Source organism: Mauremys reevesii, linkage group 9, assembly GCF_016161935.1.
Source record: "Mauremys reevesii isolate NIE-2019 linkage group 9, ASM1616193v1, whole genome shotgun sequence".
Taxonomy (NCBI): domain Eukaryota; kingdom Metazoa; phylum Chordata; order Testudines; family Geoemydidae; genus Mauremys; species Mauremys reevesii.
Window position 1 is genome coordinate 564,302 of NC_052631.1, and position 14,098 is coordinate 578,399.

The 14,098-nt window shown below is 45.3% G+C and overlaps 1 long non-coding RNA gene across 1 annotated transcript in view; it reads right to left on the reverse strand.

The window, feature by feature from the left end:
• Positions 1–1,128: 1,128 nt before the first annotated feature.
• LOC120372187 overlaps positions 1,129–14,098 on the reverse strand; it is a 48,405-nt gene continuing 35,435 nt past the window's right edge. Inside the window, exon 4 of the long non-coding RNA XR_005584773.1 lies at positions 1,129–1,260. This is a non-coding gene — a long non-coding RNA (uncharacterized LOC120372187). The remainder of the gene's footprint in view (positions 1,261–14,098) is intronic.

Here is a 14,098-nt window from a genome sequence, read left to right on the forward strand (position 1 = left end):
AATGCTGAGTGAATTTAGGCACCTACACGGCTAGACAGCAGCTGCATGGAGTGGGGGGGAGGGGGGGGGTTGGATCGCACTAGAACTGAAAACTGAGATTTAGGTGTCTTAATCTGGTGTTTAGGTGCTCAAATCCTTTAGTGGCTCTGGGATTAAATGCAGTAGTGGAGCTGCATGAGTGGAAGTTTGGGTAAAGATGCTACCTAGAGTGAGGCATAAGGATGCCCTCTACACCCTGTGTGCTTTGCAGAAGAGACTGATGTGCAGCTACTGGAACCAAGAGAGGGATGGGACTGGTGGTGCCAGAACATGGGGGACCAAAGGGCCAGGACCATCCCACTTTTTGAAAATGGACAGGCCTAGCCTGTCCACTTTTCTCCATGGCGGACCCTGCCCCCTTCCCGTCCTCATCGCCCCGATGCTGCACACCCCGGCCAGGCCAGTGTCGAGCCCGGGCAGCTGTGGGAGCCGCGCAGACCGTCCACCTGCCTGCAGTGTGGGGGGCCCACGTCCAAGAGCAGCCCGTGTCCCTGGGCTCCCAGCCCGGTGGAGGGTCCCTGACTCTGTGCTGGCTCCCCACATGGCACTGTCCCCGACTTGGCTCTGGCTGGGGTCGGTGGCCTTCGGAACCAGTCCAGCCATGGTCAGAACTGCACAGGCAGCTCTGGGGAGCTGTGGATGGAAAGCTCCAACACCATTTATGCAGACCTGTTTGGCTGCTTGCCGGTTGGGGTGCATGAATTCCAATCCCAGTCTCCTGCCTAAAGCTTGATTGCTGAATGAGCTGCATCCGATTCAGTCCGTGGACACTTGCCGGTCAAGGCTGATCCTAACTTTGGCTGGGTTCTGGATTCTAGTCAAACAGCTCCCGAAAACGTCATTGTCAGTCTGAGTAATTCACACACACACACACACGAGATCAGAGACTCTAACCCTGCCTCTGCATCTAAAAGAGGCAGGGGAATTTAACGCCATGTTATACAAATAGCAGTAGTAGCTGTAAAAGCCAGGGCAGGGAAATAGAATCTCATGCCTGAGGGCATCAGCTGTCCATGGAGGATGTGTGAGAGACAGGGAGGAATTCTTTTTGCCTTCCATACAAAGCCCAATTGGCGAGGTTCACTCTGAGGGTGGAGGCTTTGCTTTCCTGTGGAGCATTAGGCAGGAGCCACAGCAGCTGAGGCAGGCTATTGGGCTGGTTGGATTATCGGTCCAGTCTGGTAGGTCTGAGCTCTGGGTTGTTCTAACAGGGTTTGCAGCCTGAAAGAGTTCAGTACAATCAGAGAGAGAGAACAATGAGAAGCTGAGATGGGATTAGATGCTTCACTGGCTTCTCCAAATTAAACCAACTTCTCAGTCAGTGTGCTTACTTCTCCCAGAGTCCTCCTTATAGTCTAATCATGTGCTGGTAGCTTTCCTCACCACCCCTCTGACTAGGTCAAATTCTTTCCACAAAAGTGAAAAAAAACCCTATACAGACACCAAGCTAGAGCTCTGCTTCCAGGGCTCCTCTTTTACAGGTGTAACCCCGGTTGTGGAGAGATTAACGCTTACTACAGAAATACCAGACTCTAAAAACAAGCCAAGTGGCCTGTCATTCTAAACTTGTTTGGAATATTTAGCAGTGGCAATCTAGGGCTGGGAATGGGGGTCAGGTCTTCCTCTCTAAACTAATGACAAACTTTTCCAGTGCTTATAATAAAGAGGTTTTATAAGCACTTTAAAAAAAAAAAAAGAGGAATGCTTGTTTCTTTGTCTAAAGCCAATATGCAGATTTCCATGGTGCAGATCAGATCAATTCAAGGGCTCTTTAGAGACAAGCAAATTCTTCAACCGAAAAAGGAACCTTCCAAGGAGGAATCTTTCTGTTCTGCTGCCCACTCTAACTTACTATTCAGCCTCACTTCCCAGAAACAGCATGAATCATACTAGTCACACAGAGCCCATCTGCAAATATCTAGGCTTCAATAACTAACAAGTATTTTATCTATTACATTTCTTAAGAACAAGCTTCCAGAGAGACCTCACTTTATAAATAGTTTTCCTCAATTTTACATTTTATATTCTTTATCACAGCATCTTTTTTTTTAATTTCCCTTCCTGTGCATTTATTCCAACCATGATTATGACCTACTGCAATGTTAGCTGCATTAATGTCAAAATATTTGTACAAATGTTGAATTATTATGTCTATTAGAGAATCGGAGCTGATTCAAATGGGTGATTTACCAGTAGTTTTACAAAGTGACCCCTTTGTGGGTGCAGAGGGGGTAAATGTAAGTTGTTTGGGGTTTGTTTTTTTGAGAGAGAAGCTAAAAAGGTGTGGATTGGATCCAGCAAAATCTTTCCAATTTACTCTTTGCTAGCTGCAGCAAAAACTAACAATGAGAATCTCTTGCATTCTTATAGTTCTTTTCATACCAAGAGACCCTAAAGCACTGTAAAAAACCAAAGCAAACTGCACAGACACACAGGTGGAGAAAAAGGGAAAGACGCATATAGAATCATAGAATCTCAGGGTTGGAAGGGACCTCAGGAGGTATCTAGTCCAACCCCCTGCTCAAAGCAGGACCAAACCCAACTAAATCATCCCAGCCAGGGCTTTGTCAAGCCTGACCTTAAAAACCTCTAAGGAAGGAGATTCCACCACCTCCCTAGGTAACCCATTCCAGTGCTTTACCACCCTCCTAGTGAAAAAGTTTTTCCTAATGTCCAACCTAAACCTCCCCCTCTGCAACTTGAGACCATTACTCCTTGTTCTGTCATCTTCTACCACTGAGAACAGTCTAGATCCATCCTCTTTGGAACCCCCTTTCAGGTAGTTGAAAGCAGCTATCAAATCCCCCCTCATTCTTCTCTTCTGCAGGCTAAACAATCTCAGTTCCCTCAGCCTCTCCTCGTAAGTCATGTGCTCCAGCCCCCTAATCATTTTTGTGGCCCTCCGCTGGACTCTCTCCAATTTATCCACATCCTTCTTGTAGTGTGGGGCCCAAAACTGGACACAGTACTCCAAATGAGGCCTCACCAGTGCTGAATAGAGGGGGATGATCACATCCCTCGATCTGCTGGAAATGCCCCTACTTATACAGCCCAAAATGCCATTAGCCTTCTTGACAACAAGGGCACACTGTTGACTCATATTCAGCTTTTCGTCCACCGTAACCCCTAGGTCCCTTTCTGCAGAACTGCTGCCCAGCCATTCGGTCCCTAGTCTGTAGCAGTGCATGGGATTCTTCCGTCCTAAATGCAGGACTCTGCACTTGTCCTTGTTGAACCTCATCATATTTCTTTTGGCCCAATCCTCTAATTTGTCTAGGTCCCTCTGTATCCTATCCCTACCCTCCAGCGTATCAACCACTCCTCCCAGTTTAGTGTCATCTGCAAACTTGCTAAGGGTGCAGTCCACACCGTCCTCCAGATCGTTAATGAAGATATTGAACAAAACCGGCCCCAGCACCGACCCTTGGGGCACTCCACTTGATACCGGCTGCCAACTAGACATGGAACCATTGATCACTACCCGTTGAGCCCGACCATCTAGCCAGTTTTCTATCCACCTTACCGTCCATTCATCCAGCCCAGACTTCTTTAACTTGCTGGCAAGAATACTGTGGGAGACTGTATCAAAAGCTTTGCTAAAGTCCAGAAATAGCACATCCACTGCTTTCCCTTCATCCACAGAGCCGGTTATCTCATCATAGAAGGCAATTAGGTTAGTCAGGCATGACTTGCCCTTGGTGAATCCATGCTGACTGTTCCTGATCACTTTCCCCTCCTTTAAGTGGTTCAGAATTGATTCCTTGAGGACCTGTTCCATGATTTTTCCAGGGACTGAGGTGAGACTGACTGGCCTGTAGTTCCCTGAGTCTTCCTTCTTCCCTTTTTTAAAGATGGGCACTACATTAGCTTTTTTCTAGTCATCCGGGACCTCCGCGATCGCCATGATTTTTCAAAGATAATATAGGAGATTCTATGCCTGTCTGGTTATTTGTATTCTAGCTGTACCTACCATGTGCTGGGCCCTGAAAAGATTATAGTTGTTGAAGTCAGTAGGCAAGGGCTCAGAACCTCTAGAAGTCAGGGTACTTTCATTTAGGTGCCGACGTGGATTTTGGAGCCCAATTTTAAGCATCCATTTTTGACAATTTAGGCCTGAAAAGTGTAATTACTATATAAAGGCCATATTCTAGCTTTGACCTTTGTACAAACATCCTACTGCTATTAGTGGGAGGGGAGTATATGGGTCTAACTTTGTAGACCAGGCCAATTAATCATAATAAAAAAAAATGTATTCAAATAGCATTCAAAGAAATGGGTTTCACACCCTGATCTAATGTGAGTAAAGATATTGCACTCTTCTTTTCCTGGTGCAACAAGCTGTGTCTGGGTGCAAATGCAGCTGCCTTTGTACAAGCAAACAGGTACAAAGTACAAAATAACTGGATATTTTCTTTTTAATGCTGTTGTCGCTGATTGTCCACCCTCCACTCCCCAACGGACACATTCAAACTAGTGTGACATTCAGAGATACATGTTCGACCATCTGGGAACAAGAACATCATCTAGCTAGTACTACCTAAGAAAAGCAGACCTCCCATTCCCATGAATGAAATTACAAGCTCAGCTGTTCGACTGTCTCTCTTGTTCCCATCCTCTCTCTTTTGCACTTAGATTATCTGATCAGTTCTGAAAGTGGTTGCCCTTGATCTTTTGAATGTTTTGTTTCCCAGGTGTTGCTATTTTTCTAAATTGTTGTAGCTAGTGCACAAAAACATGCTGGGCTCAGCTCTTCTGATTGCAGGAAGGGGTTGTGAAACCATCTGCTGATAACAGTCTTCTCACATGTTGCTTTTTTTGGGGATGCTGTTATTCCAAGCACCCAAGAAATTTAAGAGTTTTGACTTTACCAAGTCAGCACAATCTATTGCCTACACTACAGTTCTTCAGTTAAAACATAACAAAATTGCTGTAGGCAGGTATAATAATTGCTGTATATCGAAATTACTGTGTATGCATGCACACACAGGGATTAAAAATCTTAACACTTCAAAAAGGTAACATAACACACAGGTGACATTCAAAAGAAAATACATTTAAAGTATTTTTTTTAAAGGAAGATTATTGGGGATACAGGAAGGTTGACTAGGGATGAGAAAGGGGTTTGAATAGTAGCCATAGAATGGAACCTTTCTACAGGTCGTGTATTCAATGAACCTTTTTGGAGGGGACAGTTCTCCAAGAAAACGTGGCTAATCTGGAAAAACAACGCATTGGGCACCTTAGGGAACACTTGTGCAGGAGGTCTGGTGCCATTGGGCTGGGATGCAATAGCAGTATTTGCACTAACCATGCATAGGACCTTTCATCCAAATATGCCAAAGTACCTAATGAAGGCAGTTATTACCCACATGTTACAGAAAGGGAAATTGAGGTGCTGACAAGCTGAGTGACTTGCTCAAGATGACTCAGTGCATCAGGAACAGTATCTTTATTCCAAGTCTGCTTTTCTCCTGGCACACAGCAAGGGCAAACAACAACATGACGATTTCCAGTGTCAGCAATGAACATGGTGAAAAGTAGGGCCAGGCTCAGAGGTGAGAAAAGGTAAAGACTTGTAACGTGACATAGCTAATAGTAGAAAGAGAATCTTTGTGCAGGTGAGTTCATGAGCATACAAATTAGGGAGAGAGGGCGACTGGAATCACAAAGAACCGCATCTGTACAGGGGGCTGAATAATCAACTTGCTTATTTTCCAGAGCAGAAGTATTGGGGGGTGAAGAGACCCATTTGTGGGATCAATGCAATTAGAGCCCCCTTTTTTGTATTTGTCACCTACTGTAAATCACTGCTTATATTAAACTCATATCTCCTCACTGAATTCTGTTCTTCTACATCTCTCTGGCTGCCGCCCAAAGCAGACACTGCCATTGCAGCAGTAGCATATTACAGTGCCACTGGGCACGGGGGAGCATTAGTACTTTGTGAAGTGTTTGACCCAAGCTGCAACAGTACTTCGCAAAGAGCTTGGGTCTGCGTTCGGCCTGCGTCACACGCTTCAGGAACAATCACTAAACATGGCTGGATGGCGGTCGCACATAGGAATCTGGCCAATCCTCTGTTACCAGGTGTGCTGCTCCGAAGCATGTGCTGCCACACCCAGCCTCAATCAAGGAGCTTTATTTCTTTAACAGATTATCAGACCAACAGAAAACAGTCTTAACTCTGTCCTTGTCCCCAGGGTTCTCTGGCACACCAGCTCCTGGCAGCTTCCCAACCTCAGGAAGCTCTGCTCCCTTGCTAGAGCAGCAGCTGCAGGGCTGCTTCCTTTGAGCCTCTCGCTCCAGGGACCCACCCCAGCAGCTAGCTCCACCGCTGTGTGGCTTTCCCTCCCCAGGGCATACCCTGTCTCCAGGGGCGGCTCTATGCATTGTCACCCCAAGCACGGCAATCAGGTGGCCTTCGGCGGCATGCCTGCAGGTAGCCCGCTGCTCACAGTGATTCGGTAGCATTTCTGTGGGTGATCTGCCGGTCCCGCTCCTTCGGCATCCACCGCCGAATTGCTGCTGAAGCCACGGGAACGGCAGACCTCACGAAGGCTGTCTGACTGCTCTAGCTTTTTTGCCGCCCCAAGCACGGCAGGCAGGCTGCCTTTGGCAGCTTGCCTGTGGGAGGTCCACTGGTCCCGCAGCTTTGGTGTACCCACCGCCGAATTGCTGCTGAATCCGCGGGAGCAGTGGACCTCCCGCAGGCAAGTCACCGAAGGCTGCCTGACTGCCGCCCTCGCAGGGACTGGCAGGGCACCCCCTGCGGCTTGCCGCCCCAGGCACGCGCTTGGACCGCTGGTGCCTGGAGCTGCCGCTGCTGACTGCTGCCCCGCTCCGCTGGTGCCTGGACCCAGCCGCCCCTGCCTATCTCCAACCTTCCTCCTCCACCTGCCTACCAGTAGCCCTTTCTAGGCCCAAGTGAAGCCCAGCCCTCTTTGCTCACTGGATTGGATTCACCTGCTCTCGCACAGGGAGCTGGGCTTAGTCTAGGCACAAGGAGGAGTTATTCTGTGACACCCTCCTGCTGCAGGACTACCCTCTCCCCATCCAGCCTCTGTTGAGCTAATCTAGAATAAGGAGATGGGCTGGGGTGTAGGGTTGCCAGGCATAAGGTTTTCGACCGGAATGCATGGATGAAAAGGGTCCCTGGTGTCTCCGGTCAGCACTGCAGTGGGGGCTCGGGGCTAAGACAGGCTCCGTGCCTGCCCTACTGCTGTGCAGCTCCCGGAAGTGGCCACCAGGTCCTTGCAGCCCCCAGGCTCATGGGCAGCCACAGAGGCTCTGCGTGCTGTCCTGCTTGTCTAGTGCCAGCTCCGCAGCTTCCATTGGCCAGGAACTGTGACCAATGGGAGCTGTGGGGGCGGTGCTTGCAGGTACACACAGCCTCACTGGCCCACCCATGCACTATGGGGCTGCAGGGACCTGGCGGACGCTTCCTGGGAGCTGAAGTAAGCACTGCCAGGACCCCATGCCCTGAACCTCCTCCCACACCCCAAGACCCCTCCTGCATCACAAACTTCTGGCCCCACCCCAGACCTGCACCCCCAGCCAGAGTCCTCACCTCCCCCCACACCGCCCCTGCCCCAACCCAGAACTCTCCCTTACCCGAACCCCTCATTTCTGGCCCCATCCGCAGCCTGGACACCCCTCCTGCACCCCTATCTGGATACTTCACCCCCTGCTCCTGCACCCCAATCCCCTGCTCTCCCCTTCCTTTTGCTTGTTTTAAATCTGCTGCCTGTTAATTTCATTTGGTGACCCCCTAGTTCATCTGTTATGAGAAGGAGTAAATAACACTTCCTTATTTACTTTCTCCACACCAGTCATGATTGTATAGACCTCAATTATATCCTCCCTTAGTCTCTTTTCCAAGCTGAAAAGTCCCAGTCTTATTAATCTCTCCTCATATGGCAGCCATTCCATACCCCTAATCATTTTGTTATTGCCCTTTTCTGAACTTTTTCAAGTTCCAATATATCTTTTTTGAGATGGGGCGACCACATCTGCTCGCAGTATTCAAGAAGTTGGCGTACCATGGATTTATATACATGCAATATATTTTCTGTCTTATTATCTATCCCTTTCTCAATGATTACCAACATTCTGTTCGCTTTTTTGACTGTCGCTGCACATTGAGTGGATGTTTTCAGAGAACTATCCACAGTTACTCCAAAAATCTTTCTGAGTGGTAATAGCTAATTTAGACCCCATCATTTTATACATATAAGAACATAACATAAGAAAGGCCGTACCGGGTCAGACCAAAGGTCCATCTAGCCCAGTATCTGTCTACCGACAGCGGCCAATGCCAGGTGCCCCTGAGGGAGTGAACCTAACAGGCAATGATCAAGTGATCTCTCTCCTGCCATCCATCTCCATCCTCTGACGAACAGAGGCTAGGGACACCATTCTTACCCATCCTGGCTAATAGCCATTTATGGACTTAACCACCATGAATTTATCCAGTCCCCTTTTAAACATTGTTATAGTCCTAGCCTTCACAACCTCCTCAGGTAAGGAGTTCCACAAGTTGACTGTGCGCTGCATGAAGAAGAGCTTCCTTTTATTTGTTTTAAACCTGCTGCCTATTAATTTCATTTGGTGACCCCTAGTTCTTGTATTATGGGAATAAGTAAATAACTTTTCCTTATCCACTTTCTCAACATCACTCATGATTTTATATACCTCTATCATGTCCCCCCTTAGTCTTCTCTTTTCCAAACTGAAGAGTCCTAGCCTCTTTAATCTTTCCTCGTATGGGACCCTCTCTAAACCCCTAATCATGTTAGTTGCTCTTTTCTGAACCTTTTCTAGTGCTAGAATATCTTTTTTGAGGTGAGGAGACCACATCTGTACACAGTATTCGAGATGTGGGCGTACCATGGATTTATATAAGGGCAATAATATATTCTCAGTCTTATTCTCTATCCCCTTTTTAATGATTCCTAACATCCTGTTTGCTTTTTTGACCGCCTCCTGCACACTGCGTGGACATCTTCAGAGAACTATCCACGATAACTCCAAGATCTTTTTCCTGACTCGTTGTAGCTAAATTAGCCCCCATCATGTTGTATGTATAGTTGGGGTTATTTTTTCCAATGTGCATTACTTTACATTTATCAACATTGAATTTCATCTGCCATTTTCTTGCCCAGTCACCCAGTTTTCAGAGAGCCTTTTGAAGCTCTTCGCAGTCTGCCTGGGACATAACTATCTTGAGTAGTTTTGTATCATCTGAAAATTTTGCCACCTCACTGTTTGCTCCTTTTTCCAGATCATTTAGGGCCCAGGCACTGGTCCCAGTACAGACCCCTGGGGGACACCACTATTTAGCTCTCTCCATTCTGAGAGCTGACCATTTATTCCTACCCTTTCTTTTCTATCTTGTAACCAGTTACCAATCCATAAGAGGACCTGCCCTCTTATCCCATGACTGCTTTTTGAAAATTTAAGTACACTATAGCCACCGTATTCCCCTTCTCCACATGCTTGTTGACCCCCTCAAAGAATTCTAGTAGATTGGTGAGGCATGATTTCCATTTACAAAAGCCATGTGGACTCTTCTCCAACAAATTATGTGTCTGACAATTTTGTTCTTTACGATAGTTTCAACCAGTTTGCCTGGTACTGAAGTCAGGCTTACTGGCCTCTAACTGCCAGGGTAACCTCTGGAGCCCTTTTTAAAAATTGGCATCACATTAGCTACCCTCCAGTCATCTGGTACAGAAGCTGATTTAAATGATGGGTTACAGGCTTCAGTTAGTAGTTTTGCAATTTCACATCCGAGTTCCTTCAGAACTCTTGGGTGAATACCATCTGGTCCTGGTGACTTCTTACTGTTTAGTTTATCAATTTGTTCCAAAACCTCCTCTAATGACACCTCATTCTGGGACAGTTCCTCAGATTTGTCACCTAAAAAGAATGGCTCAGGTTTGGGAATCTCCCTCACATCCTCAGCCATGGAGACTGATGCAAAGAATTAATTTAATTTCTCTGCAATGTCCTTATCGTCCTTGAGTGCTCTTTTAGCATCTTGATCGTTCAGTGGCCTCACTGGTTGTTTAGCAGGCTTCCTGCGTCTGATAAAAAAAATAGCAAAATTTTTAAGTATGAGTCTTTGGCTAGCTGTTCTTCAAATTCTTTTGGCCTTCCCAATTATATTTTTATACTTCATTTGCCAGAGTTTACGCTCCTTTCTATTTTCCTCAATAGGATTTAACTTCCACTTTTTAAAAAGGATGCCTTTTTGCCTCTCACTGCTTCTTTTACTTTGTTGTTAAGCCACAGTGGCACTTTTTTAGTTCCATTACTGTTTTTTAATTTGGGGTATACATTTAAATTGAACCTCTATTATGGTGTCTTTAAAAATCTTCCACACACGTTGCACAGATTTCACTTTTTGCGCTGTACCTTTTAATTTCTGTTTGACTAACCTCCTCATTTTTCTGTAGTTCCCCTTTCTGCAATTAAATGTTACAGTGTTGGGTGGCTGTGGGGTTTTCCTTGCCAGGGGGATGTTAAATTTAATTATATGATGGTCATTATTACCAAGTGGTCCAGCTATATTCACCTCTTGGAACCGATACTGTGCTCCACTTAGGACTAAATCAAGAATTGCCTCTCCTCTTGGGGTTCCAGGACTAGCTGCTCCAAGAAGCAGTCATTTAAGGCATCAAGGAACTTTATCTCTGCATCCCGTCCTGAGGTGACATGTACCCGATCACTATGGGGATAGCTGAAATCCCCCATTATTATTGAATTTTTTAATCTCCCTGAGCACTTCACAGTCACTATCACCATCCTGGTCAGGTTGCCGGTAATATATCCCTACTGCTATATTCTTATTATTCAAGCATGGAATTACTATCCATAGAGATTCTATGATACAATTTGATTAATTTAAGATTTTTACTTCATTTGATTTTATGCTTCCCCCCCCCACATATAGTGCCACTCCCCCACCAGCACAATCTCTTCTGTCCTTCTGATATATTTTGTACCTTGCTATTACTGTGTCCCATTGATTATCCTCATTCTACCAAGTTTCTGTGATGCCTATTATAGCAATATCCTCTAGTTCACCCATCTTATTATTTAGACTTCTAGCACTGGTGTAAACGCACTTTAAAAACTTGTCACTTTTTAGCTGTCTCCCATTGCATGATGTAATGGAATGGGACTTTTTTTTTTTCCATTTGACTGTCTCATTAGATCCTACCTGTATTTTATCATTTTCCCAACCTCTCCTCCTTACTAGGAGACAGAGAATCACCATTAGTAGATCCTCCCCTAAGGGATGGTTCTATCCAAATCATGTGCTCCTCTGCACCTGTGATCTTTCCCCCAGCCCTTAGTTTAAATGCCCTTAGTTTCATTGACGTTAACAGGAATTTTGCCATCGATTGCAATGGGAACAGGAATTATCCCATAGAAAGAAAACTTTCAGTACAAAACTTTCAGTACGTCTGTTAGCCTATAAGGTGCCACAGGATTCTTTGCTGCTTCTTCAGTACAAAAGATTTATCAAAATATAATAGTCTATGATTCTACTGGGAATTCTATCAGGGTTGGAAGGGACCTCAGGAGGTCATCTAGTCCAACCCCATGGATGAATTACCTTCATCTCTTCCCCTTTTCCAACCTTTGTCCATTAACTTCCAGTGCTGAAGTTGCATCTTAGGACATCGCTTTACCATAAGCGGCTTTAAGCACCAGCATATTTCAAAGAGTTTCTGAGGAGGTGCTACATCAGGAAATGAAATATGTGATACAGTGGTCACAGCCGGATAAAGGTCATAGCAAAGCCATCCAAAAATCAGCCTGTCAGTAGGTGAACCTCCCTTTTCATGTTTGGTTTGGTGGATATGAATTTTTGCACTGGTACCTATGTCAACCCTTTTTTGGAATCAGACATAACTAACAGAGTGTGTATAAAGATGGCAGTTACAAGAATATGGACTGCATACAGAGATATACTGGCATTAGAAAGAGTTCAGAAAAGGGCAACTAAAATGATTAGGGGTTTGGAATGGGTCTCAGATGAGGAGAGATTAAAGAGGCTAGGACTTTTCAGCTTGGAAAAGAGGAGACTAAGGGGGGGAATATGACAGAGGTCTATAAAATCATGAGTGGTATGGAGAAAGTGGATAAGGAAAAGTTATTTACTTGTTCCCATATTATAAGAGCTACGAGCCACCAAATGAAATTAATGGGCAGCAGGTTTAAAACAAATAAAAGGAAGCTCTTCTTCCCACAGCGCACAGTCAACCCGTGGAACTCCTTGCCTGAGGAGGTTGTGAAGACTAGGACTATAACAGGGTTTAAAAGGGAACTGGATAAATTCATGGAGGTTAAGTCCATTAATGGCTATTAGCCAGGATGGGTAAGGAATGGTGCCCCTAACCTCTGTTTGTCAGAGGATGGAGATGGATGTCGGGAGAGAGATCACTTGATCATTGCCTGTTAGGTTCACTCCCTTTGGGGCACCTGGCATTGGCCACTGTCGGCTGACAGGATACTGGGCTAAATGGACCTTTGGTCTGACCCAGTATGGCCGTTCTTATGTTCCTATACATAGGGAGTATCCTATTTAATCAGGATTTGAACTGCCTAATGCCTATGCCTATTTACTTTGCTGTGCACAGATTAATCTATTGCTAACACATATTGCAGTTGTTGCTGTATTCACCCCCAAAGAGGCACAATGAGAAAGAAAATAAATAATAATTTACCCTTATAGAATACCTTCATCTGAGGAGCTCAAAGCACTCAAAGATTAATTTAGCCTCAAAGCAATCCCTATCAAGTTACTTGGTTATAAATGGAGGCAAAGCAAGATTAAGGGACCTGCTCAGGACACGAGTCAGTGGCAGAGCTGGGACTAGCCTTTAAATGGAGGGGAAGTAAAGTCCAGTGGGGAAATAGGTATACAACTGCAGATGCCAACGAGACCAGACGTTGAAACGGCTGAATGCATACTTGTAAGTGTCACAAAAAGAAAGGAATTAATGTCCCTTTTGACAGAACCATTCAAAGACAAAAGAAATCTACTGGTTTTAGAAAGAAACAGTTCTGCCTCAGAAAGACACAAGCAGCTGTTATGCTGTTTGCACAGGATTCTTTTAACGCCCTAGTGTCTGCAAACCACAGCTTGAAAATCCTCCCTGCCACAACATTCCAGACCACAATTGCATGAAACAGAAAAGTCCTGTTAGAAATTACCAGAGCTGTCTGAAAACTGTGGAAAGTTTTACGTCACATAGCAAAGGCTTTTCCTGTGGAAAAAATATTTTGCAACTTTCTATTAATATTGTTCTTTGCTGTCAGTTGATGCTGGGGGCTTTAAATATTCTGGTTTCTGAGGATTTCTCATGTTGCTTGGTAAGAACTTTGAATGCAACTTTATTTTATAGCATTTCTCCTTTTTGTAGCTGACGCCTTTGCGTCTTCCCCCATTGACTCCTCTGCACAAATCAGACGCTGAAGAGGATAGGAACTGAGATGCTTGGAAGTGGTGAGGTTACAGGCATGAGGAATTGTATGGCACAGCTGCATAGTGACCTAGGTCCCTGCAGCAATCTGTTGACGGCCTGAAGAGTTAACAATTAAAAGAACTTTTCTTCTTATGTGAAGAACATTCCCACAAAAATCTCTGGGGCCTAACCAGCCCGTGATTCTTTATTTTGGTTTTCTGTCATGAAAATTATTGTGCAGCATAAAGGTCAAAACAAAGATATGACTTTCAGTGTTCTCCAGTGCTTTGAAGTCTCTGGCAGCAGAGCACAATATCAAATATAGAAGACTGGCCTAAATAAATAAATGCCTTTGGGAGTGAGCAAAACCTCCTGCTTAATACAATACATATCCTCCCTGATACGAAACAGAATTGCAAAAAGTTTAAGGGGGGGGGGATATTTTCTCCCTGCATCCTGACTATTGCTAAAGCAATGCACTTCTCTAGCTCAAACTGGAATTGAATCAACTTGATGAGCAGGGTGAGTGAGACAGAGAGCGAGGAGAAGGTCACGATCACAAGGTGAAGGGGGGGGGGGGG